Source organism: Sus scrofa, chromosome 14, assembly GCF_000003025.6.
Source record: "Sus scrofa isolate TJ Tabasco breed Duroc chromosome 14, Sscrofa11.1, whole genome shotgun sequence".
NCBI classification, from domain to species: domain Eukaryota; kingdom Metazoa; phylum Chordata; class Mammalia; order Artiodactyla; family Suidae; genus Sus; species Sus scrofa.
Genome location: NC_010456.5, coordinates 117085294 through 117106418, shown reverse-complemented (window position 1 = coordinate 117106418; position 21125 = coordinate 117085294). Strand labels below are relative to the sequence as shown.

At 36.9% G+C, this 21125-nt stretch overlaps 1 long non-coding RNA gene across 3 annotated transcripts in view; it reads left to right on the top strand.

Moving 5' to 3' along the window:
• Positions 1 to 21125, top strand: part of LOC110256694 — a 437592-nt gene that overhangs the window by 291672 nt on the left and 124795 nt on the right. For 2 of the 3 annotated variants that reach the window (XR_002338575.1, XR_002338576.1), the window contains exon 3: positions 13715 to 13775. The exons of the other annotated variant lie outside the window; for it this stretch is intronic. This is a non-coding gene — a long non-coding RNA (uncharacterized LOC110256694). The remainder of the gene's footprint in view (positions 1 to 13714; positions 13776 to 21125) is intronic. 3 annotated transcript variants of the gene reach the window in all.

Sequence of the window (21125 nt, the reverse complement as noted above, 5' to 3'; positions counted from 1 at the left end):
GAGATGGTAATATAACAATGGTAACCACAGCAACCAAAATAATGCATAAAATTTATGTAACGTTTAACATATGTTGGATAAGGCAGGGCTGAGACTGGAGTGAAGTGAGTGTGTAAATCACTTCAGATGCAAAATTTAAATAATAGGGCAAAAAACTCAGTAATCAAGATAAACAATGTTTTAAAGCATTATTTTAAAATGCAAATTTAGTGAAAAAGTATTTTGAAAAAGTATTAAAATATTAAATAAAGACAAATTCTATAGTAATATGCTAAACTCTTTGTCTCCACTATCTGTTTTAATACCCGAGCAACCATACACAATTGGTATTATTTTTATATATATTTTACTGATAAGCAGTGAGTAGTAAAAAGCAAAAGGAGGAGAAATGACCTGACAGCTTGAACCCTCTGGGTCTGAAAGAGTGTTGGGAAACACATTCAAAGGCAGACAGAGATGTGTGAGCTCCAGCTGACTGCAGTTTTCTGGGCTGTGCAGAGGGATGGAAGTCAGATCAGATGTCAGATGCAGAGAGGAGCCATGGATCCAGGTTATGGAGTTTTTTAGCTGCACGATGAAAGACTGACTTGTTTTAAGGTGGTGGATCACAGAGCACCAGCCCCTCTCCTGACATAAATAGAAGCAGGAGTCCATGCAGTGGTTGCATCTCTGTGGTCCATTCTCCTGCTGCTGTTTCTTGGTGGGAGGTCCAAGTCCTTTCTCTTTATTATATGGCTGTGTGGCTCCAGGAAGATTTACTGCCTCAGATCTGTAACCATAATAAATTGCCTAAAGCTTCCAGGAGTGGCCAGTTTCCAAGGAACAGGTTTCAGTTCCCTAGTGGTGCTACTCAGTAAAAGACCAGCTTCTATTCTAGGAGGCTATCTTCCATGGAATCCATCATTTCCCGAGTTAGCCTTTACCTCTGAGTATTAAATCTATACTTTTAAGGCTATACTTCAATAAATTTGAAAAATCAGGATTCAAATACAGGTGTGTCAGATTCCAGAACTCAAGCATTTAGCCTTTGACATAATTGACATTGATGTAATTCTTTCATTCATTCAGACACTTTTGCTGAAGCTTTAGTTTGTGTCAGATTGTTTTTTAAATTGCAGGGATAAAATTGTCAACAAGGCCGTCACCATCTTTGCCTTCACAGGGCTTAATAAAGATAAGCACCATAAATCTTTATGGTTTTCAAGCAAAGGAACTCTTTAAGTGGGTTACTCCCTCTTTCTATAGGTTTATGTTCTGTGACGTGCTATAATGGACTGCCAAGAAAGTCCTAGTTGTGTTTAACATGAAATACAAACCAGACCACACCTTACAAGGAGATGCTTGCTGTCTTTCATCATCATTTCATTTTATAATTTCCCGTGCTCATTATATTCCAGCCATTCTGGCCTAGCTTTAGTTCCTCAAATATATAAAGTTCCTTCCTGCCATGGAAAGTTCTCCTCTCCAAAAGCAATGTTTCTCCCCAGGCTTTTCTCCCTAAGATTTCTCATATTTTTGGATCTTAGTTTAAATCTACATGGCCAGAGAGGTCTTCTATGACCACCTTCAGTAAAGCAGATGACCAGTCTGATCATTTTAATTCTCTTTCATCCCCCAATTGTTTATTTCTTCTACAGCACACAAATTATAGTTTGTAATAATCATATTTGTTCATGTGTTCATTTGACTTGACTTGGTCTCCTCTAATAGAAGTGAAGGCAGAGAATTGTCTTGTCTACTCTTATATCCTCCATATTTGTACAGTGCCTTGCATAGAAGTGCTCAATAAATGTTTGTTGAATGCATAAATTGTAATACTAGTAATCATAGTAATAATAGATACCAGATTCCATCTGTACACACAACTCGTGAGACAGAAGCTGTGTTTATAAAAATGTATTACTTTATAATTATAAAATAATAAAATCTCAATAGGAAGAGATGCAAATAATATGGAAAAATTTCCTTTTATATAAACCCATCCCCAGATATAACCTCTGTTTTTATCATGCAAGATATCCTTGAAGATACATTCTTGATTTAATTTTATTGGAGCATAGTTGATTTTATAATGTTTATTAGTTTCAGGTATACAGCAAAGTGAATCATACATATATATAAATATATCCATTAAATTTTACCATGTAGTCTATGCAAACTATTGAGTAGATTTTCCTATGCTACACAGTAGGCTTTCCTTAATCATCTATTTTATACAGTAGTGTGTATGCAATTCCCACCCTCTCAATTCCTTCCCCCACCAATGGTTTCACCTATGGTAACCATAAGATTGGTTTTGAAATCTGTGAGTTTGTTTCTATTTTGTCAATAAGTTATTTTGTATCATTTTTACTGCTTTCAATATAACTGATATCATATGATATTTGTCATTCTATGTCAGACTTAATTACCTGATGATAACCCCTTGGTTTGTCCATGTGGCTACAAATGGCATTATTTCATTCTTTTTATGGCTGAATAATATTCCATTGTATATATGTACCACATCTTCTTTATCCATTCTTCTGTTGTTGGACCTTTAGGTTGCTACTTGTAGATATAGTCTATGCTCATAAATATTCTGACTCAGCTTCGCCTGTGGCCCTAAGGGTCAGTTGCTCCACATTTCAAAGTAACTCTCTCTAGATAGCAAATGGAGAACTTGGAAGAGTTGACCAAAAGATCCTCTTATCTCTTGGATATATTTAACATGCACAGAACTATTTTGAGTGTCAAATGAGATTCTGTCAAAGTACTCTATAAGCTATAAAGCAGTATATACACATAAAAGATGATTATATGTTTTTATCAGAATAGACAAGAATCCGTTGAACATCTGGCTGTGTAGTTTTGATTATTTCAAGTCTTTGGGAACTTTGCTAATGTTGGTTGTGTTGGGTAACTTCGAAGTGAAACCACCACTGCACTTAGCTTAGAATTCAGGCTTTTGAGAGATATCAGGGTCAGAACATAGCTCTGCATGTACTCATCTTGTGTCTTTGGATGAGGTGTTTCATCCCTCTGATCCCATTTTCCTCATTTCTAAAATTGGGTGAATAATATCTACCTCAGAGATTTGTTCTTGGGATCCAAAGATCTTACGTTTTAGAGCATGTAGCCAGCATGTACGAAAGACTCAAAAATTGTAGTGGTAGTTATTATCTCATTCTTTTCACATTCTGTTCCAGTCAGGTGTAGTTGGAGAAAAGGATTCCCTGTTTCAATATGTCTAGAAACCATTATGCCAGCTCTGAAAGGGCCATGGTAAATTGTGCACAGGCAAACAATCACTACTTTTGAGCTAACAGAAGGACAAGGGACATTTCCTTGTGTGAGATGTATGACCTTTCTGATCTTAGAGGCTTTTACAATGTTGATATCACTGCCGCTGCTGATCCAACAGTGTGTTTCTTGAAACTTATAGAAAGAAAAAAAAAAAAAACATGACTTTGTAACCCTTAAAACAGGAGGAAAATAAACGAACACATGAATTGTGTGGTTTTGTTTGAGTATATCCATGATTCTTTTCTTGGGATTGAGCCCTGACCTTCATGTCAAACATGAAGTGGTGAAAAGTTTTTCTGTTTACCTGTTTCTGACAATGGTGAGGCTTTGGGGAGAGGGGGGCACTAGCATAACATATAAGAGAAAATTGTGTCTCACTCTGTATTGCTATGACTCCTTTCTTTATCCAGCCTTTTCACGGCAGCCAGAGGAATATTTCATAAGACTGTATCACCCAGCCCCTGTGTTATGGACTTAATTATGCACTCTACCCCACCTCAAAAAAATTCACATGTTGAAACCCTGATCCCCAAAGTGACTATATTTGAAGACAGGACCTTTAAGGAGGCGATTAAAGCTAAATGAAGTCATGAGGGTGTAGCCCTAATCTGATAAAACTGGTATTCTTCTAAGAAGAGGAAGAGACACCATGAGTACATGCACATAAAGGAAAGTCCATGAGAAGACATAGCGAGAAGGGGGTCATTTGGAAGCCCGGAAGGGAGGTCTCACCAGAAACAATTCCTGATGGTACCTTGATCTTGGACTTTCTATGTTGGAAGTTTAATCCAATGGGCAAATGTTGAGGGATCCATGACCACTCCAATGCCCTGCACATTGAAATCACCATCAATAATTTTACTTGCACTCAATATAAGGGCCTTACCAGATTTAGCCTGTTTGCAAGCTATACAAGGAAGTGTTAATGTTTATAAAAGGTAAATGATATGTTTTTAATAAAGTGACCTCATAAGAGATGAGACATTGGCTGCTTTTGAAGGTCTTTTATTGGACAGAGACCTCAACAAAAGATAATTCCCTCTTCCCTGAATGTGTGAAAAGGAGATGATGTGGGAATGAGTGGTCTTAAATCTAGGGAAGTCTCCACAGCCCAAGGCCGTGGAAATTCAGTCTTGAATGCTGTAAACCGCTAAACTACCACTGGTATAATTCACAACAATCACTATACTTCACATGCTGACAAGGCAGGGAAGAAGTGTGCCAGATAAAATTTCTAATCACTACTTTCCTTGTTTTGAGATGCCCTGGATCTATTATCAAGCCTTTATCTCCCTCTGTTCCTGCAAGTTGTGTGAACTAAAACCTGCTGAGTCCAATACCAACATGACGTTGCTTGTCATTTTTCATTGCAAGTGTTTACATAGAATATACGATCCAGCTTTCACAGAGGAAAAGCTGAAGTTCATTTCTTCATTTACTTCATTACCCTGAGCTAAGCTGAGTTTCAATAGCAAACACAGAATGATATGAATGTAGTAGAGATTGGTCACAGAGAAGAATTAGCCAGGCCCCTCTGTGTAAACATGGTTTCTCAAAACAATATCCTGCTAACAGCTTCTTCCTCCTGTTTTATTAAAATAGAAGAATGTCTGGTAATAGTTCTAGATTTTTTTTCCATCAGTGTCCAATATGTTATTCTAGTACTTTGTAGAGGAAGATTCTATTAGGTTGTTTTATATAGTTAGTATTGAATATATAGTTATTTTTCCTCACTTGTGCATAATAGGAAAAGGCTACTTGAGTTCATAGGATGCTTAGCACACAAATAGCTTATCAGTTCAGTGAACAGCTATAATAAAAGCCACTCTCTGTGAGTTTTAATGCCACCTTCAATCTATCCCATTCCACTTATCCCCAATTGCCTGTACATGTAGAACCTGGTCCCTATTTTACCTTAAGCTTGATTTCAGTAAAGAGAAGCTGCTTGTATTTTCCTTGCCAAAACATGAATAGCAAAGCAAATATCCTAGAAACATCCCTCTTTTTTAACATGAGAGAATGATGACAATGACATCTGATCAATGCAAAAGAGCTGGTAAGAAAATAGGTAGCTGCATAAAGAAGAGAGAAGAAAGAAAAAAAATAAAACAAAACCTTTAAAATTGTAATATACTGGAAGATGAAATTTATTACCTCCTCATCATGACAATGATCTTTGCTGAGAAAAGAAGTCTTTTTTCTTTTTTTTTTTTCTTTTGGCCCTGCCTCTTTACCCCCGATGAAACAATTCTCTAGGAATGGATTTTTTTTTCCAATTAAATGGATAATCTTTGAAGTTTTACAGTAATATTAAAAAATAGACAAACAAAAACTAATAATAGGACATGTTTTATTTGTAAATATGTAGCCCTTTTGGCAGAATTATAGGAATAAACCAGCAGCAATGTTTTGTGTGGCATTTATTTCTACCTTTAGGAACTCTCCCTAAGGTAAGTGGCTGATAATATTCAATCCAACTTTTAAAAATAGATGGCAAGACTTTTAAAGGGCTTGCATCTTATTTGATTATAAGGAAATAAAAACCCTAATAAAATTTGAATGTTTATAGAGTCATATGCTATGGTTAACCCATTTAAATATATGGGGTATAAGATGAATACTTGAATCCATATTGTTTGTATTATTCATGATCATTTGTTTTTTTCTCTAGAAATAGAAATATTATTATTTTCACCTTGCTCACTTCTCTCCAGTCCTTAAATAAGAAAGATGCAAATCTCTACAACCACTTGTTAACATAATCCTTTTTCTTGATACGTTCTGTAAGATAAGCTGGCATAATAATGTCACCATGTGATCAGACCAGATTTCAAACCTAGTCTGCATTTGTGTATTTCTCCTAAGATTACAGCGAAGTTATATATCAGATCTGTTTGTTAGCTAGTAGAGTAAAAATGTTTGTTTGTTAATGTAGTTAAAAAAAACTGTATTCCAGCGTCCCTGTTTTTTGAAATAATTTAGCATGTTGTTTTTCAAACCAATTCTTAGTTTATTCTATTTTTTTTTGTTCTTCATTTAGGTTGTTTTATTGGAATAAGAGAATATAGTATTTAAAAATTCTAAGTGTAGCAGAGTACTTGTTTTTTTCCTCTCAAATAGTCTCATTTACTGCATATCTTCATCTTTGTTCCTTGTCTGGCTTTTTACAGGCAGTTATCTTCCTAGGCACTGCTTCTGGAACAAAGTAGTAGTTCCAGTCCTCTCACATCTTTGAATTATAATCTTATTCTAGAAGAGTTTCTGTCTTTTTGCTCTTATGGTAATTTGGGTACCTATCAGAAAAAAAGACCACTTTCACTCATATACTTTCTCTAATAAATAATGTTAATTTCCTATTTACTGCATGACCAATGCTTATCCAAATGTACTTTGTTCAGGGACCCAGCAGGAAAGAGTCATACTCAAAAGGAATTCCTAGAAACCTTAATTAAAGGACTATTTGCAAAAATATGAGCAGGATTAAGGGGAAACAAGAGGGCTATGGTGAAGGACTTCAGAGTTAACAGCAGTGAGAAGCTGCTACTACTCCTAAGCAAGAAAGAACGAGAGGTGGGGGAAGATACCTGATCTTGGGGAAATTTTAGCCTCTTAATACCAATGTGGCTTTTAGTGGAAGACGGCAGCATGACCCACCTCTGGCCTGGCAAGGGGTTGCTATGGGAAAAGTGTACAAACCTCCCTTTCCTTGTGCCCTCCCATTTCCTGCAAATGTGTCTTGTATTTGACAAAACTAACTAGGAGTCAGAGGGGGAAATGGCTGTTTCAGAAAGGTCTGACCCCCAGGCACTCAGGTGGAGGGAGAAGAGTGGAGTATGTGAGGACTATGTAGCAAAAAGTGGTCCTGGGGATGGGATAGCCGATTCAACCCTCACAATGACCACATCAGGTGGATAGCTAGTATCAGCTATGGTTTTGGGTGAGACAACTGATTTATGTGATTTGCATATGAGTCATGCATCTCCTGAACAGCAGGGCCAAGATTTGAACCCAGAGTCTTTCCCCACAAACTGTTTCTGTATCACCACAAAATACTACCCAAGGTAAAATTTTTCTCATCGTTTCATGGACAGAAACCAGACGTAGAATATGGCTCATTTTCTAGAGCTTTTGTTTCTGTGACTCTCATTTTTACATCTTCAAATAGTTTAATTTGAGAACTTTGGCAGTTCTGGAACTAGTGCATTTCTTGTCATTTGCCTTAGGATGTAAATTACCAGTTGAGGGACTTTTCTTGTGAATAGATCAGGTACATTTTCTGAATCAGTAACTATTATAAGAAAATTAATTCAGTCTTATTCTTAGCCTTTTGAATTTCATCATTCTAAATTTCTAAATATAATTATATAGAGGTTTCTACTCTTTAGAGAGAAAAAATTCTGAGGAATAGTACAGTGGTGTAAAGGTGACATGTACAAAAGTTTAGACATTTCCCAGAAAGATTTTTAAAACTTATAGCTTATTTTATACTGAAAAATTACATTTAGGTCAGGTTTCTGCAGTAGAGTGAAATTAATCTCTATCGGAATTTTTAAACTATATCCTTGTAGCAGTCAAGTCTTTTTCTGTTGAAAGTAGCAGAAATCCAATTCATACTAGCTTAATGAAGAAAGCATTTATTGGCTCATGAAGTTTGGGAATACATTGGAGAATCAGCAGAATGAAGAAGGTTCTGTAGGAATTAGGGCTTCAAGGGTTGCAATCTGAGACATATTCCAGGAAGGATCTGTCTCTCTAACTCCACCCACATTTCATCTTTGCTTTTCCCAGTTTCCCAATGTGTTGATGACATTTCTTTTTATTTAGAGAAACACTTTCTTAACATGATGGATTGATGACCATTTTAGCTCCAATTTAGCAGCTCCAACAGGTTTTGAGGTTTTATTCCCCTTAGTATCCATATATCAATCCAGAGGATGAACTCTTGACAGATTTTTCTAGATTTGATGGGACTGACCTGTATCCTAATCACTGTTATCAGAAAAATGAGGTTCTCTAGTTCTGCAGAAACATTTCACCTGCCAATCTATGTGATCAAAAGTGTTATATGAGTTCCTAGATGAACAGGGAAGGAAAACATGTTAGACAATTTAAAAAAAATCTGTTATCCTTGTCCAATAAAGACAGCCAGCTACCTACTGATTTGATAGATTGTTTGTTTTCCTTCTTCCTTTATTTCCTTCCTCTGCAACTATCCAAGAAATAATGATACTTTAATTTAATTTACTACTCTGTTTTGAAGTGCTATGAATTTCAAAATATGTAAACCATTCTGCGATTTTCTAGTTAAAAAATCTTATGTAAGTTTCTTTTGTCTTCTTACATCTTGATGAAAAGTGTTTAGCTACAGATGTTTTGTGGGGTACTCAATAATTGCCCTTGCTATATGATTCACATTGTTTTTCTTCTCCAATGCCAGTATGGAGTCGGTGGTAATATGCTTCTTAATTGTTCACAAATCATTATCTATCTGGAAAATTGGTGTTTTATTCTATTATTAGTCAATACAAATAAACCCATTTCCACTCTTAAATCTACTGCAATTTTTCAATTTCTTTATTAATATCATTTTACCATTCCCTACCCTCCATTTTGCCCAGACCTCTAAAAAAATAGTAGGAGATTTACATGTATTCATGTTTGTCAAAGTCCCCCACCCCCCAAAATGTTCTGAAAAACTTAAGGCAAACAAAGTTAAACTCAAAATATAATATTTATTCTCTGCACCTATAATAATTAAACATTTTTTAAATTGCAAATAAAATGATGGCAGGAAAAAAAACTCCTATTTTTTAAATTATACAAGGTACCCTAAGGGTGACATACACATCATAGGCACTCATTATAGTGCGGAGTATAGCTATAATGTCCAAAGTACAAGAAGAAATTTAAATACAATATTCCCTTTCCCTAAACAGCTTGAAAATTCAAAATACATTTTTTTATTTTAGTAGAGTTATAATTTCAGAAGATTGCTTGGTTGACCATCTTTTTCTATTTAGTCTGTAACAACTGTATAATATCCCAGGACCTACTGGAAGAATTCTCTCTGAACGTTACGGTATGAGTGAGACACAAGAAAGGGTGATAACAGTATATGGAAAAAGGAACTAAACATTAAGCGCATGAGATGCTAGAGAGTATACTATCTAGGTATGCTAGATAACATTTATTGAACATTTACTATCTATAAGACCCCAAAGCAACTTCTTTTGTATATTGTCATTTAATCTTCATGGACAACTGTATTGGGTAGGAATGAAAATGCCCATGTCACACATGACAAGTTGAGGCTTAGTGTGGTTAAAGCAGTCACTGAAGATATATATTCTTACAAACTTTAGAGCTTTAAATCAAATGTAGGATTGTCTGATGTCAAAAGTCTTAGTCCAAACCAATACAGTATATCCTAACTTTCAAGCTTTGTCACAGATTGTGATTTTTAGGAATCATTACCGCTACATAGGTGTGCTAAGTGTTTAAAGAGATTTTTATGGCTCGCTCAGTTTTCCAGAGTTAATAAAGGACAAAGTTGGATTTAGAATCCACATCAGTGGGACTCCAGCCACACTTCTAATAAGAAGCACACAAAGTTCTGCAATTGTATCGTTTCATCTTCTGGTACATTGAAGTCCCCTAGTAAAAATATTTTCATTGGGTTCAGTTTAAGTCATAAAGGTTTAAGGTTTATCTCCTAGAACATTTCCACTTCTGACAAATCAAAAGTCACACCAGTGAAATCAATTGAGTGAGTAGACACTTATCTGGATTGTTTGCTTCTCTTGTATCCTTTGTTGCTGTTACTTATAATAAACCATCTAACCATGCCCAGTGATTTGGTTTTCAAGTTAGTCATTGATCGACACTTGAGAACAAACAAGTATTTTTTTTTGTTTGTTTTTAATATCATATTTTCCCAGGGGAGTACACAGGAGAAAACTTCAGGGTTATGACAAGCAAATATCTTCTTTAGGGATTTCCTTGTGGCGCTAAATCCCCACCTTGAAAATATGACACCAAAAATTAGCCGTAAAGAGTGACTCAAGAAAACACAGTGAGTCAGGGCCTTGACCCTAGTACTTTTTTATCATATCCCTGAGAATAAGCCAGGTTGCAGTCATATTCTGAATATTACGACTTGAATGTTTAGTCTGTTCCTTATGTGTATTAGTTTTCTATTGCTGTGCAGTGTCATCACATATTAGAAGCTTATTACAAGATGTTAATTAACTCTTAGTTCTGTGGATTAGGGATCGGGGTATAGCTTCTCTAGGTTCTCCGCTCAGGGTTTCACAAGGAGGTGTCAAGCTGTGTTCTCCTCTGGAGGCTAGAATGGGGAAGAAATTGTCTCCAAGCTTATTCATGTTCCTGGTGGAACTGATTGTGGAGGTCAACTGACAATCTGGTCCACACGGTTCAAAATGGAAACAAGCTGACTCTGGAAAAGATTCATATAATCATTTCAAACACCTAACCCTTCACCTTTCCTCACTCAACACTATCTAGAGGAGTTTTCTTAGAGTCAAAGTGTGGAGTCTTCTGGGGACAAACTTTAGCCAAGAGTAGTTAGTAGTTGCTCAGGGCTTTTTTTCCTCTTGTACCAGTCTCAATAAAGAGAGCTTATGCAATTAAAAAAAATGATGCATTGAAAGTAAATTGGCTGTCTCATGGCATCCTGCATTTAGAGACGGTTGGAATGAAGAAAGAGATGTTTGAGAGGAAACATTATTCCTCTGTCTCCATCTTTGGTTTTTATTGCACGCAGCTTCTGCCGAATTCTCACAATAGACAAAAACTGGGGGAATTAAAACACACATAGGGAAATGGTTGGAGAGAAAGAGAGGTTTTGAGGATGTGTCAGTAGATGTACTACAGGTGGGGAACTCAAATATGAATCATACAACTATAGGTTGAGGCAGAATTACGTTCTATAAGCCTGAGTGTATGTAGTGTCGTAGATGGAAGTGGGTAAGAGAAGGTGTTTCTAGAAAAGTAAGGGATAGTGTTGGGATTATCTACATTTTATTAAAAACACAGGAAATCTATCAAATCTATTTTTCTATCTATCTGTCTATCTATCATCTACTTAATTACCTATCTGTCATCATCACCTTTGGTGAGCTGCTCCTCAGACTCTGTGTTTTGTGACCCTGAGACTTTGAAGTCCAAGAGGACTGTAGTCTTACCATTATAGTTTGTACGTTTAAATATCCAATGAATGCTGAACTTGATCTGTTTTGTTTTCCATTGACAGTAGATCAGAATATTACACCTCTCAAAGTTTTTCAAAGACTTCCTATTTTATTCAGCAGGAAAATCCACATTCTTATGATAAGGCTCACTACAATTTACAGGACAGACAAGGCCCCTATTTTTTCCATGACCTCATCTCCAGATACTTTTTCTCTCCTTCACTCTGCTTTAACCACACTGGATTTCCCGCTGGACCAACCGATACCTCAGGGCCTCTGCTCCAGCTGTTTCTTCTCTTTGGAACAGTCTCCCTTCGGGTAACTGAAGAGTTCTTCTCTCCCCTGTCTCTAGGTTCCCTCTCCAAATCTATTGCATAAATGTATTTTCTTTTTTTCAGCTTATGGAGATATAATTACAAAATGTATTTATTCAAGATATACACTTGATGTTTTGATAAAAATATGCATTGTGAAGTAATCACCCCAATCAGGATAATTAAGATATCCATCACCTCAGATAGTTACAATCTTCTTATGTAACTATTTAGTGGTGAGAATTCTTCAAATCAACCCTTTTAGCAAGTTCCATGTATACAGCATTGTTAACTATAGTCACATCTTATAGGGCAGATGTCTAGGACTTATTCACTTACATAATCAAACTTTATATTCATTGAACAGTGATCCCCCTCCCCATGTACCCATCATCCCAACCACAGTGACCACCATTCTACTCTGTTGCCATGAATTCAATTATTTTTTAAAAATTTTATTTGCTTACCTATTTATGTAAAGTATAGTTATTTACAACCATGTGCCAATTTATGCCGTACAGCAAAGTGACTCAGTGAATTAGTCTAGTTAGACACTTAGTGGGATTATGCAGCATTTGTCCTTCTGTGACTGGCTTAATCTCGCTCAGCATCATGTCTTCCGGGTTCACCTGTATGTCAAAAATGACAAGATTTCCTTCTCTCTCACTCTCTCTTTTTTTTTTTTCTTTTTTGGCTGCCTTTGCATCATTTGGAAGTTCCCAGGCCAGGGATCAAATCTGAGCCACAGCTGTAACCTACACCACAGCTACAGCAAAGCCAGATCATTAACCTGCTGTGCCACAGTAGAAACTCAGGCTTTCCTTCCATTTTAAAGCAGAATAATATTCCACTGTAAGTATATTTATATTTTCTTTTTATCCATTTATCCATTGATGACATTTAGATTGTTTCCATGTCTTAGCTATTGTGAATAATGCTGCAGTGAAGATCACAATTTCAATTTTTTGGATAGATACCCAGAGTAGAATTGCTAGCACATTCGTATTGTTAGTTCCACTTTGGTCTTTTGAGGAATTCCATACTGTTTTCCATAATGGCTACACCAATTACATTCCTATCCACAGTGTACAAGAGTTCTAATTTCTCCATATCCTTACCAATATCTTTTGTTTGTCTGTTTTGATAAAAGCCATCCTAACAGGTATGAGGTGATATCACATGGTGTTTTTAATTTGCATTTCCCAAATGATTGCTGATGTTTGACACCTTTTCATATACCTATTGGCTTTTCATATGTCTTCTTTGTAGAAATGTCTATTTTTCTTTGCCCATTTTAAAATCAGGCTCTTTGTTTTTCTGGGTTTTTTTAGTATTTTTTTTAGTATTTTTAATGGAATTATGAAGAATTCCATAATTTTGTATTAAAACCTTATCAATTATATAAACTACAATTTTTTCCATCCAAGGGGTTATCTTCTCATTTTGTTGATTGATTCTTTTACTGTAAAGAAACTTTTAAATTTGATATAGTCTCACTTGTCAATTTTTGTTCTTGTTGCCTCTGTTTTTAAATGCTGCTTTCTTAACGCACCTTGGCCTCCATTTAAAAAACTGCAGCTACCCCCACAGTCATTCGTCTTGGCATTTCCTACTTTATCCAAAACATTTACAATGAATCAACATACTATATACCCTATTTTACTTACTCATATGCTTAGTATATATTTCGATATCTAGAATATCATCCTCATGTGAGTAGGCATTTTATCTGTTTACAGTGTTATCCAACCAGGGCCCAGAGCACCGCGCATTGGAGTCCCAACAGTGTGTGTGTGTGTGTGTATACACAAAAATTCACTATTTAAGATCACATGCACATTTCTTGAATTTATTTGGAGTGAGGCTGTGGGGAAATTATCTTAGGCTTTTTTTTTTTTTTCCCAGCAATGTGTGGAAGGCATTTCCTAGGGTATGAAAAGGATGCAGATGAGAATAGAAGACATGGGTAAGTGTGAAGGTTGGATGTATAATCTTCAGTATGATAGGACTGTAAATCCATGACCACTAGAAATCTTTGTTTTATAATATCATTTTTGCATGTACTTTATAATGTAATTTAGTGAGGCTGAGTTCACTGGTCATGGAGTGCTGCGATCTTTGATTCTACAGCTTTTTAAATTTAAACACTGAGTAGAATGTTCATATAAGGAGCACATTTTAAAGAATGTTGTCCATTTTAAAATCATGCAATGGAGTTCCCGCTGTGGCTCAGCGGAAATAAATCTGACTATCCTCCATGAGGATGCAGTTTCGATCCCTGACCTTGCTCGGTGAGTTAAAGATCTGGTGTTGCTGTGGCTGTGGTATAGGCTGGCAACTACAGCTCCAATTTGACTCTTAGCCTGGGATCTTCCATTGCTGTGGGTGCATCCCTAAAAAAAAAAAAATGCAAAAAAAATAAAATCATGTAGAGTAAAAGTGACAATAAAATAGCAGTCTTTTGGTGTGCAACTGACATTATGCCTTATTTTATTAACCCTGGGAGAATTTTGTTAAGTTGGATTTATATTTCCTCATTTTTATTAGTCTTTTTCATTACTCTCAGCTTGGACAATCAAAAAAAGATGTTCATTATGTTTCTCTGCTGTGTTTGCACTTCTAGTCAGGCAATAAACAGGAAGGATGCCTGTATATCCAAAGCAGATTGGAGAATAAGCTCCACCCACCGTGTGAGGGCCTAATGGCTTTTAGCAGACTTTGTGGTCTTTTCTAATTCACCGTAAAGTTTGGGAAAAATTCAATCTTTGATTAGAGATAGTTTATGAAATAGGAGGGTGAATATCTAAGATTAATGGTTTCAGGGGAGCCAGTGAGGCCATGAAATGTCACATATTTATTCACCTGTTACCTGTTCTATTCACTGCAGAGACACTGTTATGCCCAACTTCAGAGCTCCTTGGTTTTACCTGAGACTCCAGTGGAGGCTGAGGTGATGTGCTCATTCACTGCCAAATTCACCCAAGATAGACCTGACCATGATCTCCCGCAAGTTCATGGTTCCATCACGAGTCATCTGGGTGACAAGGGGGTGCTTGCTTGGGTGCCACTGACTGCACTTTTCAATCACATTTGTGAAACCTAGAAAAATGTGGGCATTCATGTACTCTGGGGCAAACCTTTGATCCATGGAAAATGGGTGAAACCCAGTGTACAAGTTTTTCCCTCTATCCCTTTCTGGGTGGTCTATCAAGATAATTAGAGTTAATGTGGTTTGTGGAGGACAGTTGAATTGGATACACTTCATGGACTCTAGCTCTATGACACAATGGCACATTGTTTCTTCTTTGATTCCTACCTCAATTTCCTTTCCTGCAGTCTGATCCTGAGATAGCACTCCTGATAAAGGATAACCCAGATCTCTTCACATTATACCCTGCCTTGTACAGGAAGGCAAATGAAGACAGTAACGTTGGGGGTGACTCTAGAAAGGAGATGGAATTTGGAGCTGGATGACTCTCGGATCTAATGATGATAAGGACCCTATTTCTGTTGATAAGCAGGGTGGTCATTGCCATTGAGGCTTTCACTTGTGAATAATCATAATGAAGTGTAGGTGGAAGGTGAGGCCTTGACTCTGCAGTGGCAAAGGGTTTGAATGATGTTGGGGAGATGCTTGTTATGAGGAATATGAATTTGTTTGATTTTTTTATTGGAAGACTTGAAATAAGAAGATGGTAGGTTCTGGGCAACCAATTGCTATCTCAAAGCACAGTAAAGCCAGAGAGGCTCTGGGAAGCTGTTAAAGGACACTTTCATCATCTGAAGCCACAGCACAGACTGTGTTGAAAATTAGGCCCACTATAAGGACGATCCTTCCATATGGTATGATTCTTACAGAAACCAGCTGTCCACATGGTAGCAGATCAATTAACTTTAATTCCTTCAAACAAGAAAGGGAAATGATTGGTACCTACCACGTATGTGGGTTTTTCTTCCCTACAACAGGTACATCATCACCACTTAAGAATTTACAAAATGGGAGTTCCTGTTGTGGTGCAGTGGAAACAAATCTGACAAGGAACCAAGAGGTTGTGGGTTCGTTTGATCCCTGGCCTCTCTCAGTGGGTTAAGGATCTGTGTTGCAATGAGCTGTGGTGTAGGTCACAGATGTGCCTTGAATCCTTCATTGCTGTGGCTGTGGCACAGGCTGGCAGCTATAGCTCCGATTGGACCCCTAGCCTGGGGACCTCTGTATGCCATGGGTGTGGCCCTAAAAAGCAAAAATAAAGAACTTACAAAATGCCTGATCCATTGCCATGGGAGCCTACACAACATTATTTCAGGACACAGGACCATTTTACAACAAATAAATTATGGCGATGAGTGTACGATTGTAGAAACACGAATCTTACCATAAACCCCATGGTGCAGGCAGAACAGTAGAATATATTGTTAAAGGTTCAGCTGAGGAAATAGTTTGGGACACTGACAACCAGAATGTAGTCTGTTTGATGGGCCAACTGGAGACTGACCACAAGAATGTAGTCTGTTTAGTGGGCCAACAGTGTCCATAATAGCTAGTGCGTATGGGTCTGGGAACCAAGCAGTGGAAGTAGGATTGGCTATTATAAGCTACTCTTAGTTACTCATGGAATTAGTGCTTTCCATGCCTCTGAACTTTGGCTTTACCAAGACAGTTGTCATAGACTTGGGAAGGAAGAATGCTTCTCTTAGAGATACTAGGAATTCGGTTGATTTTTCTTTCTTTCTTTTTCTTTTTCTTTTTGGCTTTCGTTTTCAGGGCTGCCTGTGGCACCTGCAGTGTATGGAGGTTCCCAGGCTAGGTGTCCAATCAGAGCTACAGCTGCCAGCCTACACCACAGCCACAGCAACTTGAGATCCACGATTTACCTGCAAGCTATACCACAGCTCACAGCAGCGTCAGATCCTTAACCCACTGAGTGAGGCCAAGGATTGAACCTGCATCCTCATGGATACGAGCTGGGTTTGTAACCTGCTGAGCCACAATGGAAATTCCCAGAGTTCTGTTGAATTTTAAGCTATAACTTTTTTCTGGCTGCTTTGGGCTACCTGTGCTAGAGGAGCAGGCATAAAAAGGACTTACAATACTGATGGGATTAATAGCCCCTGATTGCCCTGATAAGCTAGGGTTGTTTCTACATAGCAGTGATATTCAAGGAGGAATATCTTGAATCTAGGTGGTTCCCCAGGACACCCTGTGCTTCTGGTATCAGCAACAAGAGTGAAAGAGCATTTGCAAAATCTTGAATTTAAAAGAGTAAAACAATTAAGGCATGGATATATCAGGGATAAGGATCTGTATCATCCCATCAGATAAGCCATTAGGATAAGTTGAATTGCTACCCAAGACTGAGGGAAATCTACAATGGCTGTGAAGAATGGTAATTGATGCTTTCAAGCATAAATAGAGTGACCAAATGACTGGGGATGTTACAAAGGAACAAGATGACATGTAGAGTCTCTCTCCATCCTAAGACTTGATGCCTCAAAAGATCCAGAGCTTCATTTATTTTCTTAATAGCATCTGCCTGTTTTGTATCCATCGCTTATGTCCATTTGGAAAATATCATTATCTTGATAAATGTATGTCAATGACATAAATTTGATTCCCTTACACAAACTTGTCCTTCACGATATATCAGGTGCATAGAAAACAAGAAAAACAAGTTCTCAAGTGATGCCTAAGATGATAATTGGATGATGATTAACTCTCAGGTTCAAAAATACATACACTTCACATATAGCGAGCTGTGTTTAAGCAAAAGTTTTTGACGAGAAATGTAAATAAGGAGCTGGTTATTATTTCTTTAGGGTAAAAGGGTGAAAAATAGCACCTTAATCAGTGAAGATGAGCAACCAACTCGATAAGCTAATGAAATGTCAGGCATGGATAAAGGAGAATTCAGGAAGGAATTATTGCTTATATCAGGATTTGCTGAATTGCTATGTTAACTGAGCAAGACCAGGGAAGATTTGATCTCTAGGCCCCAGTCTTGTATTATATGAGGTTGATTTGGAGTTATATTATTTGGGGTCCCCAGTAGGCTTTCTCCTCCAATATGATTATTATTTTCTCCCCCTCATTCTTTTTTATTTTTTATTTATTTATTTTTTTTGCTTTTTAAGGCCGCACCTGAAGCATGTGGAAGTTCTCAGGCCATGGGTTAAATTGGAGCTGCAGCTGCCGGCCTACACCACAGTCACAGCAACATGGGATCCGAGCTGCATCCGTGACCTACACCACAGCTCACGGCAATGCGGGATCCTTAACCCACTGAGCGAGGCCAGGGATTGAACCTGCATCCTCATGGATACTAGTTGGATTCGTTACCACTGAGATACAATGGGAACCCCCCTCTTTCTTTTTCATAGGAGGAGCTTCAACATTTTCTGTGTCACATTGGACAAGTTATTTATCTTTTATTTTTTAATTTATTTTTTATGGCCACACCCATGGCATATGGAAGTATCTGTGCCAGGGATTTAATCTGAGCCATAGCTGCAGCAACATCAGATCCTTTAACCCACTGTGCTAGGCTAGGGATCAAACCTGTACCTCTGCAGAGACTGGAGCTGCTGCATTCACATTCTTAACCCATTGCCACAGCGGGAACTCCCCATTTATCTTTTTAGAATTTATACTTCTACCATAAAATAAAGCACAGTGGTTAATTTGTGTGTAACTGTTTTCAACTAATATGTTTGGAGCACCTGTCATAAATTCAATATCAGGGATGCATTTAAGAACAAAATTATAAACACTGTAAAAACAGGGACTTTCCAGTTTCAAAATAAACAATCTTCTAATTAGGCTTTTATTTGAGTCTATTTCTTTGTCTACACACTGGGAATTAATACCTGAAATCAATGATATATTTTTGGATTAATATTTGAAGAGACCATTTGACTTAAGCCCCACCATCAAGCTTACTCTGAAATGGATACTGTCTCTCATTCTTGAAGTTTTTTAACCTTCACCAGTCACTCATTTCTGTTATTTATTCCAGTTAAATAAGACATTCTTCCTAAAGTCTCACCAAAATCTACCACACATCTAAAATTCATAGCAACTTTATTCTATCTGATTTAATTTTCAAAATAACTGTCCAAGATTCTTGTAAAGACTTGAAAATAGTCATTAATGCTGAGGGAAAATGCCTCATTAAAACTGTTCTGCTGTCTTACGGGCTGTGACACACAGGTTCAAACACACATCAGTGTGGCTGCAGGTGTCATTAAAGGCATGGAATGGAGAAAATGGCTATTTGTTAAAATAACACCAGTTGTGAGATCTGGGGAGGTGTTATCTGGCTTTACCTGACAGATGCAGACTTCCTCAGGGACCTGCCAGTGACTTATGCCAGCAGTTGACTTTGGTTTGTTCTCAGGGTCTGAACATCCTGCAGAAAAAGGGAGATTTTTCCAGCAAGATTTGAGGGAAGTAAGCACATGAAGCCAGTGATGGAAAGTCGGAGGCTCATACAAAATTCCCTGAGCACTCCAATGTAATGCTAGCATCAAGCATTTGCTACTTCTACCAAACTCATCTCTGATTAGTTTTAAATTGCAATTATTTTATAATAATACTTTTAAAGCAGCTTGAAAGAAAAAATGATGACCTTTTCCTTCCCATTTGAAAACATTTCCTTGAGATTAGCAGAAGGCATTAGAGAAGTAACTGCTTCTTTTGCGTTTAATCCTGCAGAGACAGGATAGCTGGGTGTTTAGACAACCTCATCAAAGTAATTACAGCTCTCTCTAAAGAGCTGGGCTTATTTGGATGTTCTGAGCCAATTATAGGGGGTCCTCCATTTTCTTGGTGATACTATAAAAAGAGGCAAAATTCCCACCAGAGAAATGCAGATGGATTTTATATCTAGTAGCAAAAATATTACTGAAAACAATAACATCAATATCTATCTCTCATGGTTTGATTGATAAAAAAATCAAATGATAAGGCTTTCCTTAACCATAAATTAAAATTGTTGCATTATTATTTTTATCCATTCACTTTTGTTTCTTAAATGATGAAAATAGTTGGTAAAAATTTTTTTGTTTCTTTTTCTGAGATTGTCCAAGAGATACTCTTGAGTGTAAAATCTTTGTTTTATTCAACCACATTCTGGGTCATAATGTTACAATTTGTCCTTATATATTTCTTTTGGTTGGAGAGTTAGTATTTCTCTTAATAGTTCCATACCATTCAATGAAAAAATGGAAAATACAGAATTCTCCACATATTGTCCATAAACCAGAAATGTTTATTCTTGGACTAACTTATTTTGCTCACAAAAAGAGTTCCAGATGCATTTTCCAATATAGCTGCCAATTATCTTGCAGATCCTTTTGGACATTTCTATGTTGTCTAGAAAAGAATGTGGAATCATGCATTTAATTTTGATGCTTAAATAAATGTACTGAGAAATTAGAATGTCAGAGAAAAATAAAATCAGAAATTGGATACTTTATTTTACCTAGCATCAGTTCACTCTGCAGCAAACAGGGACTGTGAATTAGATTGTCTTTAATAATCTTTCTATCTTAATATCTAAGTTTTAGTTGTCTATTAGAGCATCAGGTCCCTATATCTCACCTCTCATTATTACTGCTATTATTATCTAATCGAAATCCAGACCCTGAAAGATGACATTATCTCTGAAAAGATATATAGATTTTTGGTGTCAGAGCCAGAAATAATATCTAGATTTAATTTTGTGCTAAACACAGTAGAAAAACTCCCTTGTTTGACAAATCTCTCAAAAAGTTAACTAGATAAGAATATGTATCTCCTAGTTGAACAGGAAGAAGTTGGGTAAGATGATTGGTTCTTAAAAACTGAGGGCTAAGAGTTGACCACAGAACTGAGTAAGATGGAATGGACTGTTAAAGTCTCTTCAGGGATGGAACAGTAGAAGATGAAGTTGCCATTAGTTCTTTGTGTCATCTTCCTGTAACCCTTCTTTTCTTTAGGCCATACTCCTTTCAGTGCAATTTCTGTTTGAAATGTTTTATTATTTATCAAGAGCAACTTAATGTGTCTCCCATAGCTCTTTTAGCCAAGAGGCCTGAAACCCCCAAATTAGATCCCTGAAATGATGCCACAAAGCTGAACCCTTTAAATTTTGTCTGGTTCTATTCATTTACATAATGAGTATGGAGCTCATTTATAGCTCTATGAGAACACTCCATATGAGCTAGTGGCAAAATAAAACTCTTTTTATAACCAGGATTTCTAAGTAGCATTGACTCAAAATAACTTGGGAAAATATTAAAATTGTATGTTGGATTAAAGATAAATATGTCTGCATAATTT